The sequence below is a fragment of the Arvicola amphibius genome, chromosome X (assembly GCF_903992535.2).
Source record: "Arvicola amphibius chromosome X, mArvAmp1.2, whole genome shotgun sequence".
NCBI lineage: Eukaryota > Metazoa > Chordata > Mammalia > Rodentia > Cricetidae > Arvicola > Arvicola amphibius.
The window spans coordinates 23122405-23134010 of record NC_052065.1 but is presented as its reverse complement, the minus strand read 5'-3'; the positions used below and the strand labels follow the sequence as shown (position 1 = coordinate 23134010).

At 44.5% G+C, this 11606-nt stretch overlaps 1 pseudogene; it reads right to left on the bottom strand.

Moving 5' to 3' along the window:
- Nucleotides 1-6951: 6951 nt before the first annotated feature.
- Nucleotides 6952-10998, bottom strand: LOC119804177 (annotated as a pseudogene).
- Between the last annotated feature and the right edge of the window lie 608 nt (nt 10999-11606).

Here is an 11606-nt window from a genome sequence, read left to right as displayed (position 1 = left end):
CTGAGATCAGCACAGTTCAGCTTGGAGCAGCCGCTCCTGCCTCAAATCCATCTGGTGTCCATGAGCCACGCATAGTTCCAGGCACACAACAAGTCCACATTGCCATCAAGAGAGCAAGCTATCCAAATTCTCTGTCTCCCACAAGAGACATGTTGCGCTAGGAGCATAGCCCAGAAAACTGGCATTTTAAAACTGTGTGGCTCCCCCCCCCCACCTACAGGTAGGAGCCACATTCAGCACTTTAACTCTGAGTGTGAGCTTTTTATCTCAGTTATAGCCTAATCTGCCAGGCAGACCACTGCGTAGCCTGGAAACCTCTCTGTGTATGGCGGCAGGAATCTGCCATGCTCTCCTGCCTGACAAAGCCTGATTCCGCTGTCTGCCCAGGCAGGAAGAGCTGAGCCAAGAGCATGGTCTCAGCTACTTTCCTCCTGATCCTGAGCAGACACACGAACACCTAGGCCCAGAAAGGCACCATAACCCGAGTTTGTACTGGTGGCAGGGCCCAGGAAGCTGCGTTTTAAAATGGCATGTTTTTTTCTGCCACTATAGCTGAAACCGGAAATCTCTCAACGGCATATCCTAGCAAACAGCAAAAATCTGTGTTAGAGTCTCTTTCCCTTATTTTTAAGCCCTCTCAGGTTTTTAAGTGGATTTAGTTACCATGTTGAGGTGTCAATTGTAGTGAGGCAAGCAGGCCTTCTTTTTGTTGGCCCAATGTCAGCCTTTACTGCATCTCCTACATATACCTGAAGGCCAAGGTTTCCTACTTTTGTCATTCCCAGAGGAGATATTATTCCTAGAAATTCTTTACCTGCAATCCCTTTTCAGATGTCCTAATTTACCACAATTAAAACACCTGGTAGTTTGATGTCTCTTCATTTCTTTGGAAATTGCTTCTCCTACTCAAGATTCATCATTATAGCCAAATGTCTCAACATAAATTGTATGCTGAATCCATTCATCCATAGGTGCTGATCTAGACTTTAAAGGCCCAATTATCTTTTTGCATTCTATGTTTGCATTTTCAAAAGCCAAAGATTCAAGAAATATTTGTCTAGCTTCTGGGTCTGTTACCCCTATTTCCAGAGCCTTAATTAATCTTTGCAAAAAGTCAGTAAAGGGTTCTCTCTGTCCCTGCCTAATCCTGGTATATGATTCAACCATTTTCCCTGGATCTTGTATCCTATTACAAGCATTCAAGGCTGCTTTGTGACATAGGGATAATACTTCTTCGTTGTAAAGAGCTTAGACCTGTGGATCAGCATATGTTCCTACACCAAGAATTTGATCTTGGGAAACCTCCACATGTTTTGCTCTTCCTTATGTTCCATATGTTTGGATTCTTCTCTGAAATAAATTCCAAACCTCAAGAAAGGTCCATCATCTAAAACTGCAGACAGTAACTGAGAGAAATCATGAGTGGTAGCTCTGACATTAGAAGCCCAAGTCCTTATCATTTCCTTAATAAATGCAGAGTGCAAGCCATAATTAACGACAGCTTGCTTAATTTCTTTTAGATCATTCATTCCTATTGGCGTCCATCTAGCTTCTTTGACTCCCTTTGAGTTGATGCTTGGTCAGAAGAAATTACAGGGTATGTCACTAAAACCCTGGGTAAGCCAGTTCTAATAGCTGGTGGTGGCATTGTATCCTGTCCTTGTGCCTCCTTACTCTGTTCACCAGCTCCAATAATTTCTTCAATCATTTCAAATCTTTTTATCATTATCTCTCTTAAATCCTGAATCTCCTGACCTGCATGTGTTTCTAGTGATTTCACTAAGGTATCAATTTTTTGGTCCCCATTCTGCACCTGTGATTCCAAGGCTTTAATTTTTTCCTTCAAAGATAACATGTCCTCCTTAAACTTTTCTTGTATATCATGGAGATTCCCATCTTGGAGGTACATTCTGTTACCTTATCAAAACTTTGTGATAACGTCTGAACGTCAAATTCAATAGCCTGAACCCTTTCAGGTAACTTCCTAGTACCCTTGGATATGGAATCAATTTTGCCTATCATAGTATCTACTTGTTCAGATAACCTCTGATTTTCAATAATTTTAATCCTTTCAACTAGCCGTTCATTATTAGTCCGTAAAGATTGTATTGTTCTTAGGAGTGCCATATTCTTCCTTAATGATAGAATACGGAAAAGAAAACTGAAACCTAGTAACCAGTAAATTGAGGTATCCCCATAGTCATATAAACCCCACATGATATAAGCCATTGTATTAGTAAAGAAAGCAGTAAAAGTTGCATTGGAAATGAAAACTGCCATATTACCTATTATCCAGCAGGTGGCACTGTTGCTGAGTCGCGACTAGAACCACTGCAAAGGTGACAGAAACGGGGTCCTGTTTCAGTGTCCTCCTTAGTATTTGTTAAAAACTGGGAAATATGAGTTGCTCAACAAAGTAAATGTAATTAAATCAATTCCATACACAGAACCAGAAACCCAAAATTCAGGAGTAGAGAAGAGCAACCCAGAAGCCACATATGCCTCCATGTGACAGAGTCGACCCTAGGGGTTGCACTTTCAGCAACTGCTTGTGCTCTGGTTCGCGCCACCTAAGCGCTGCGCTTGCAATGGAGATTTAAAAACGACTCAGAAAAGAGCAAACCAGGCAAGCAGAGATTGTCCAGGCCTGTGGAGTTTAAATCCACGTGGGGAGGCAAACGATAGGGTGTGTGAGGACTTGAAGCCAATTTGAGGCGTGTAAAGAGAAAATAAAAGAATTACAGCAAGAAAAGCCACTGCGTCATAATTTATATTGAACTGCTGGCTCCATACACAGGGCACAGGCCATGGCTGAGGGAGGGCTCATGGCAAGCTAAGCTGGTGGCAGGCAGCCAAGAAGGGGGATGTAGGGGTTCTACAACCAAACGTTTGGTTTTGAGGACAGGGCTGACAGGAATACATTCTGATTAGGAACTTTTCTAATTATTTATAGATACTGATGGTAAATATCCAATAAAAGTTCATGAAGAATAATTCCTGTTTTGATTTTTCTATATTTTAGGAAAAAGTAATAGTGTAAAATGCACATTAAAATGACAGTTTGTGTCTAGAGAGATGTTTTAAGTTGCTAAGAATACGTGTTTCTCATGAAAAATCCACACAGCTGTTCACAGCCTCTTGCAACTCAAACTCTGGGGGACTCAAAGCCTTATTCTAGACTTCACAAGCCCCCACACATATTTGGTGCACATGAGTTTAAAAAAATAAGTAAGTAAATAAATAAATTTAAAATTTAGAAATGTGTGTATAAAAAGTAACTCCATTGCTGAAATATAAAATAATGTCAAGGTGCAGCTCTCTGAACCCTAGTCTTGAGAGGTATATCCTGTGCCCCAGCCCCACCCATCTAGCCCCTAGAGACCTGGGAACACTCTCTCCATACCCACAGCTGATCCTCACCACATCTATGATCACCAGAGGCTTGACTCTGGTTCCACCTGGATAGGTGACTGTCTGGGTTCGAAAAGATGAGTGTCTGGAATCATGACTGGAGGACCCAGCAGGTCTCTAGGCTGTAGCCCAGGGAGGCACATCCTGTGCCCAACCCCCACCATGCTAGGCCCCAGGGACATGGAAGAAGTGTCCTCACACCTACAGTGAACCCCCATCACATCCCAGACCACCAGTGCCTTTGTCCTGGCTGCCCCTGAAGAGGTGTCTGTGTTCCCATCTGGATGACCCTGCTCTCCAGGTCCTAACCCACTGAGAAACAACCTATGCCCTACACCAACCACCAAACCCCAGAGACCCCGGAGCATCCATTCTCCACTGCACCTATGACATCTGGAGATAACACCATGACTGCAAATGGAGAGGAGCCCCCAGAGCCTCAACAGCAACTACCAGATACATGGTCCGGCCTGCAACAAGAGGAAGAGAGAACACCTAAGCCACAGGCCCTACCTGCACCAATTGGAGGAAGAGATGCATAGGCACCAATGCAAGAACACATTTAACAACTTAAAGAAAAATATGGCAAAACCTGAACCAAGTGGTCCTACAAAAAGAAGACATGAACATCCTAACCCAGAAGAAGCAAAGAAAATGTCCTTAAATATAACTTTCTGATGATGACAGAGAACCTTAAAGAGGAAATGAAAAATATGCTTAAAGAAATGGAGGAAAAGACAAAAAATTGGAAGAAAGCAATAAATATCTTAAAGTTAAGAAAACCAAGAAAAAGCAATCAATCAAGTGAAGCAAAGAGCTGAAACAGTTCAAGACTTGATAAAGGAAATAGAGTCAATAAAGAAAACAAAAACCAAGGGAATACTGGAAATGTAAAATCTTGGTAAACAAATAGGAGCTACAGATGCAAGCATAACCAACAGATTACAAGGGATGGAAATGAAAATCTCAGGAGCTGAAGATACAATACAGAAAGCTTTACGTGCCCAACTATCTCCCAGTCTCAGTCAAGGGAAAAGCAGAATTCCACTGTAGAGGTTGTAACCTGCAGGGCTTTGGTCTCTCTGGCACCCTTGTGACTTCTCTGAGATCACTTCCCACAGTTCTCTACCTCCCTCCATCAGCCCCCATCATGCTGCCATCCCAGCTGATTCTCCTCAAATGTGCCAGGTCTTCTCTGAGCTTCAGCATCTGTCATCATTCTACCTGAAATGCACTTTCTCCTTTCCTACTGCCAAAGGGCAACACTCTCACTACCTTTATGGTTTCATTCCAGACCTAGAGGATTGGGGAAACCTTTCCTGGCCACTCTGTTTCTCTGTATGGAGTGTTATCTTTGAATTTCATTTTCCCAATCCTGGCCTACAAAGGAATTTCCATGAAGATAAAATCTATTCATCTGCTGTATACACTGATCTCACCGCTGTGTCCCAAACAGTGTCTGGTACAGCCCACCTAAAGTGTTCATGGGATGAAGATAAAACAAATGAATGAAGAATCCATGGGATGGAGTATATGAAATCAGACAAGTATCCATGCTTCTAGCCATAAAGCTGCAAATGAAACTCCTTCCAGGGCATGGACTAGGATTTTACCAAGGCGTGACCAACTAAAATCTTTCCAAGGTGAAAATGAGGTCAACCCTCCTTTCCTGTATCCCTGTTGGGAAATGGGTCCTATCCCAGGATGTTTATGTGATATGAACTTACCACAAGTCTAACTGGATGCAGAACACAGCAGAAACATAACCAACCAAGAAAACATGGAAGCTGGCAGAAGTGCTCCACAGATGAACTGCTGGTGTTGTCTGAACAAAATCACATGATGTAGAAAAGAAAACTAAGGGTGCCCTTGTGAGGTGTACTTGTGTATTATTCTTGAGGCAATCTATAGAGTCAATGCTTGCTCGGTGGTGAGCATCGATGAGGTTTAGCACTTTCTTTTAGTGTCTGGCAGATCCTTGCTTGCTCCAAGTGTGTCCCCCACAGCAAGAACCAGAAACACAGTTCTCTTTGGAGACAACAGGTGAAGGAGGAGGCAGAGCACACACAGTGTTCTCATAGGGAATTTGGAAGGCTGGGAAGTGACATCAGAGATCAGAAGAGGACAGGAACTAATGTCCTGAACTCCACAGTTGTGAGACACTTTCCTGGCATTCCCAATTCCTCTTCCCACAGAGCCCAGCCCTTTCAAAGGGCAGTTTCCAGCAAAAGGAATTACTTTGTCAAAGCCACAATCCCCAGCCCTCCCCCATCCCCAGGTTATATCACCCTCTTGCAAAAGAGAGGTGCATACATCTCCATCAGGGGTAGCTGTGAGTTTAAAGAAAAAGGCCGAGATAGTTTGGGTAGGAGGTACCTAGAAGGTGTCAGTTGCTACAGGCTTTTCAGGAAATCTAACCAGAATGGTATGCCTAAGGAAGGGCAGTTTCCCTTTGCCTGGGCACTGAATGGAGCAGACAGCTGTGACAGAGAATGGACAGCCATGTTCTCTCTGTACCATGGAGACATGAGGCACAGCCATCAGATGCCCCATCCCTCCAGGAAGGCAAGGATTATTCCAGCAAGCAGGAGAACAGTGTCAGGACTGCTATTCCTGAATTCACCAAGATTCCATTTTTCCAAAGAAAGTACTTTCCCTTTGCCCAGAGCTAGTTATGAACTCTTGTTAGTTGCTTAGGCTTCAGGCTGTGTCAGACTCTCTGAAAACAGACAAGCCTGATATGTAGATACAAAGTTGACATTGGCTTCCATTCTCCCAGTAGGCCCTTATAAATGACATTCAGTGACCCTCTAACACGGGTGCTTTGCTTGACAGTTGACCATGGCCACTATGAACAGCCAGAAAGAAGAAGGTGGATGCGTCAGGCGATTCTTCTTGGAATGCCACTCCCAGTTAAGTGTACTATGTCGTATGTGTGCATCCTCCTGGCCTCTGAAGTCCCAGAGGCTCTCTTCAGGGACCTCCCTGCATAGCAGATCTTTCCTACCCTTCCTGTGTGCCTCTTCACATTGCTGTATTTATTCTCCTACAGGAGTTCCTTTGTTTTTCTGAAAGCCAGAAGGTGCCAGAAGGTTTCACTCTGTGAAACTCCTGCTCTTCCCAATCCATGTTTTTTGCTTCACTCTGTCCCAGCCCCAGGGAGCCTCTCTCACTCTGTGTCTCCCCTCAACTTCTCCCATGGCAGTCCCCTTCTCGACAGCCCAACTCCAGTTCCTTCTCCTTCTCCTCCCAGGACCAGACCAGCTAAGTCCCATTCCATTTTTAGATGATACTAGCTCCCTTTTCTCACAGGCTTTATTGACAGCTGTTCCCTCCTTCCCTGCTCCACCCACCAAACACACCCAGTGTTTTCCACAAGGCAAAGTGCTGACAGACAGCATGCTATACCCACAGAAATGTATATTCGTCCGGACAAACTTATGCCCATGGCGAGCTTCCAACATACTTAAAAGCAGCAGCTTCTGAATGTCTAGAAATGACAACTTTATTTCAACAGTTGTGGTGACATAACTTTACCAATTAGTCATTTTCCGTGAAGTCATAGACATAGATATGAAAATCATCATCAAATTTGATAAGATACACCGATGGTAGGGCTTCTACTTTACCAATAAACTTGCCCTCTCTTTTGTTGCCATCATCATTTGTATATTCAACATGCTTTCCTACCAGACCAACCACAAATTTCAGGCCCACATCTGGTGGAGGAATCTCATTATGCACTGGCAGGATTCAGAGATCGCCCTCTTTATAATCATCCAGAAGTTCATACATGTATAAGATGGGATCATTTGCATACATAATGTAAAAGAAGGTATTAAGTGTGGGCGCTTGTGCCAGAACCATACCCCTCCATTGATCTTTTGAGCCATGCTCACTATCAAATATGTGCTCCACCACTTTGCCAGTTATGGTATCCGCAAGGTTGGGATCAGGGACTGGGGATGGTTTTTACTGTATCAAAGAGCACTTTAAGGGACAACACTCTTTCATCTTGATGCAGTTCCAATCCATAGACGCAATCGATCCCATCGTATTTCACCAGATAGATGGAGGGATTTATGGCCACCTGATCCAGAACCATTCCTCTCCAATGGGTGATTGAACGATCCCCTTCCTTCCACTTGTGAGAAATTCTGCAGCCCACTATGTTCCTTTCGGCCAGGGAAGAACATCTGTTCCTCTGCCTCTTCTGCTTAGGTTTTTTTCTTGGTCAAGGTTGTTTAGACCAGTTCCTACCGTGTCAAACTGGTTCCAGTGAGATCAAACCGTTTCTGACTGGCTAAGACGGGATCAAACCGGTTCAGACTGCTTCTGACCAGTTCAAACCTGTTAAAACCAGCTCCAACTGGATTAAACTGGTTCAAACCAGTTCCAACTGGTTCAAACTAGTTCTGACTGGTTCAGACTGGCTCCAACCAGATCAAACAGGTTCAATCCGGTTCCGATTGGTTTAGACAAGTTCTAGCTGGTTCAACCAGTTCAGACCGGTCCAAATCAGTTCAGACTGTATCTGACCAGTTCAAACTTGGTCAGACTGGGTCAGACCGGTTAAAACCGCTTCAGACCGATTCCGACCAGTAGAACCAGTTAAAACTGGTTCCAACAGGGTCAAACTGGTTCCAACTGGTTCAGATCAGTTCAAACCAGTTCAAACTCGTTCAGAATGGTTCAAACTGGATCAGACCGGTTCAAACTGAAACAAACCGGTTCCAACAGGATCAAACAGGTTCAGACTGGTTCAGACTAGTTCAGATGGGTTTTGACCAGTTCAAACTGGTACTGACTGGTTCAGACTGCTTCAAACCGGTTCAAATTGGTTCGGACTGGCTGCGATCGGGTCTAACTGGATCAAATAGGTTCAAACTGGTCCAAAACTGTTCTGACAGGTTCAAACCGGTTCAGAACGGTTCCAACTGGTTCAAAATGGTACAAACCAGTACCAGACTGGTTCTGACTGCATCAAATTGGTTCAAACTGTTTCCAACCAGATCAAACTGGTTCAGACTGGCTCCAACCAGATCAAACCGGTTCAAACAGGTTCAAAACGGTTCAAACTGGTTCAAACAAGTTCAGGCTGCTTTTGACGGGGCAGATCGGTTCAAACCGGTTCAAACCGGTTTAAATGTGTTCGAACAGGATCAAACTGGTTCAGACCAGTTCCGAACCAGTTCAAACTGGTTCCAACCGGTTCAACCTGGTTCCGACCAGCTAAGACCAGATCAAAGTGGTTTGACCGGTTCTGACCGGTTTAAACTGGTTCCAACGTGATCAAACCAGTTCAGACTGGTTGAAACCAGTTTAGTCCATTTCAAACCAGTTCAAACCGGTTCAGATCAGCTCAAACTGATTCAAACCAGTTCTAAACGGATCAAACCGGTTCAGAGTGATTCAGAACAGTTCAAACCAATTCCGACCGCTTCAGACCATTTCAAACCAGTTCGGACAGGTTTAAACTGGTTCCAAACGGATCAAACTGGTTCAGACCGGTTCCCACCTGTTCAGACCGGTTCAGACTGTTTCAGAGCATTTCAAACCTCTTCGAACTGGATCAGACCGGTACAAACCGGTTCTGAACGTTTCAGAGCAGTTCCAAATGGTTCTGACTGGTTCCAACCGGTTCAAACTGGTTAAGACCAGTTCCGACCAGATCAAACAGGTTGTGACCAGTTTAGATGGGTTCCGACCGGTTCCAACCGGATCAAAACGGTTCAGACTGGTTCCTTCTAGTTCAGACATTTAGAAAACGAATCAGACTGGTTTAGTTGAGTTCAAACTGGTTTAACCGATTCAGACCGGCCCAAACCATTTCAGACCGATTCTGACTGGTTCAAAACAGGTCAAACCGGTTCAGACTGGTTCAAACCGCTTCAGATCCATACCAACCGGAAAAACCAGTTAAAACTGGTTCCAACCAGACCAAATGGGTTCTGACTGGTTCAGACCATTTCAAACCAGTTCAAATCGGTTCAGAATGGTTCAAACTGGGTCAGACCTGTTCAAACGAGGTCGGACTGGTTCTGACCTGTACAGACCAGTTCAAATCGGTTTAAACTGGTCCCAACAGGATCAAACCTTTTTAGACCTGTTCCAACTGGATCAAACCGAAACAAACCGGTTCAGATGGGTTCCAACCTGTTCAGACTGGCTGAAACTGATTCCGAATGTTTCAGACCAGTTCAAACCGGATCAATCCAGTTCAGACAAATTCAAACCGGTTCCAACAGGTTCAGACCAATTCAAGCCAGTTCAGTCCAGTTCCAACCGGATCAAACCTGTTCAGACTGGTTCCAAACGGTTCAGAGCAGTTTAAACTGGTTCCAACCGGATCAAAATGGTTCAGACCAGTTAAAACCAGTTCAACCTGATTACAACCGGATCAAACCTGTTCAGACTGGTTCAGACCAGTTCAGACAGGTTCTGACTGGTTCAAAACAGATCAGACTGGTTCAAACTGGATCCACCAGTTCAGACCAATTCAAACCGGTTTCGACTGGTTCATACCAGTTCAGACTGGTTCAAACTGGTTCAGACTGGCTCCGACCAGTTCAAAGCAGTTCCAACGGAATCAAACAGGTTCAGATTGGTTGAAACGAGGTTAGACCGGTTCAAACTGGTTCAAACTGGTTAAGACCAGTTCCGACCGGTTCAAAACGGTTCTGACCGGTTTAGACGAGTTCCGACCAGTTCCAAACAGTTCCAACCATATCAAAAAGGTTCAGACCAGTTCCAATCATTTCAGATCGGTTCAAACTGGATCAATCCAGTTCAGGCAAGTTCAAACCGATTCCGACAGGTTCAGACTAGTTCAAGCCGGTTGAGATGGGTTGCAAATGGATCAAACCTCTTCAGACTGGTTCAGACCGGTTCAGACCGTTTCCAAACGGTTCAAAACAATTCAAACTGGTTCCAACGGAACCAAACCAGTTCATACCGGTTCAAACTGGCTCAAACGGGTTCTGACCCGTTCAGACCGGTTCTCACTTGATCAAATTGGTTCAGACTGGTTCCGACCAGATCAAACTGGTTCAAACCGTTTCCGACCAGTTCGAACCGGTTTAGACGGGATCAAACCGGCTATGACCGGCTACGACCAGATCAAACTGGCTCAAACTGGTTCAAACTGGTTCCGACTGGTTCCAACCATTTTAGACTGGTTTAAATTGGTTCAAACCAGTTCTGACCGGTTAAGACCAGTTTCAAATGGATCAAACCAGATCCAAACGGATCAAACAAGTTCAGACCGATTCCAACCGTATCAAACCTGTTCAGAATAGTTCCGACCAGGTCAGACCAGTTCAGACCAGTTCAAAATGCTTCAAACCAGTTGTGAGCAGAAAAACCAGATAAAACTGGTTCCAACCAGATCAAACTGGTTCCGAATGGTTCAGACCAGTTCAGACCAGTTCAAACCAGTTCAAATAGGTTCAGAATGGTTCGGAGTGTTTCAAACTGGATCAGAACTGTTCAAACCAGGTTGGACTGGTTCTGACCAGTACAGACCAGATCAAACTGGTTTAAACCTGTTCCAACAGGATCAAACTGGTTCAGACCTGTTCCAACCATATCAAACTGAATCAAATCCGTTTAGACTGGTTCCAACCTGTTCAGACCGGCAGATACCGGTTCAGACCGGTTCTGACCATTTCAAACGGGTTCAAACCATTTCTGGCTGGTTCAAACCGGTTCTGACAGGTTCAGACTGGTTCAGACAGGTTCAAACCGGTTCAGACCGGTTCAAACTGGCTGAAACCATTACAAGCTGGATCAAACCAGTTCTAAGTGGATCAATTTAGTTCAAACTGGTTCCAATCAGTCAAGCCAGTTCAGACTGGTTCGAACCGGATCAAACTGGGTTAGTCTGGTTCAGACCAGTTCAAACCAGTTGAAACTGGTTCAGAATGGTTCAAACTGGATCATACCAGTTCAAACAGGTTCAGGCAGATTCCAACCAGTACAGGCTGGTTCAAACGGGTTCAAAACAGTTTAAACACGCTCGAACAGGATCAAACCGCTTCAGAAGAGTTTCGACTGGTTCAAACCGGTTCCAACTGGTTCAACCTGGTTCCGTAAGACTAAGACCAGATCAGAGTAGTTTGGACCTGTTCTGGCCAGTTTAAACTGGTTCCAACTTGATCAAACCAGTTCAGACTGGTCAAAACTGCTTTAGACCA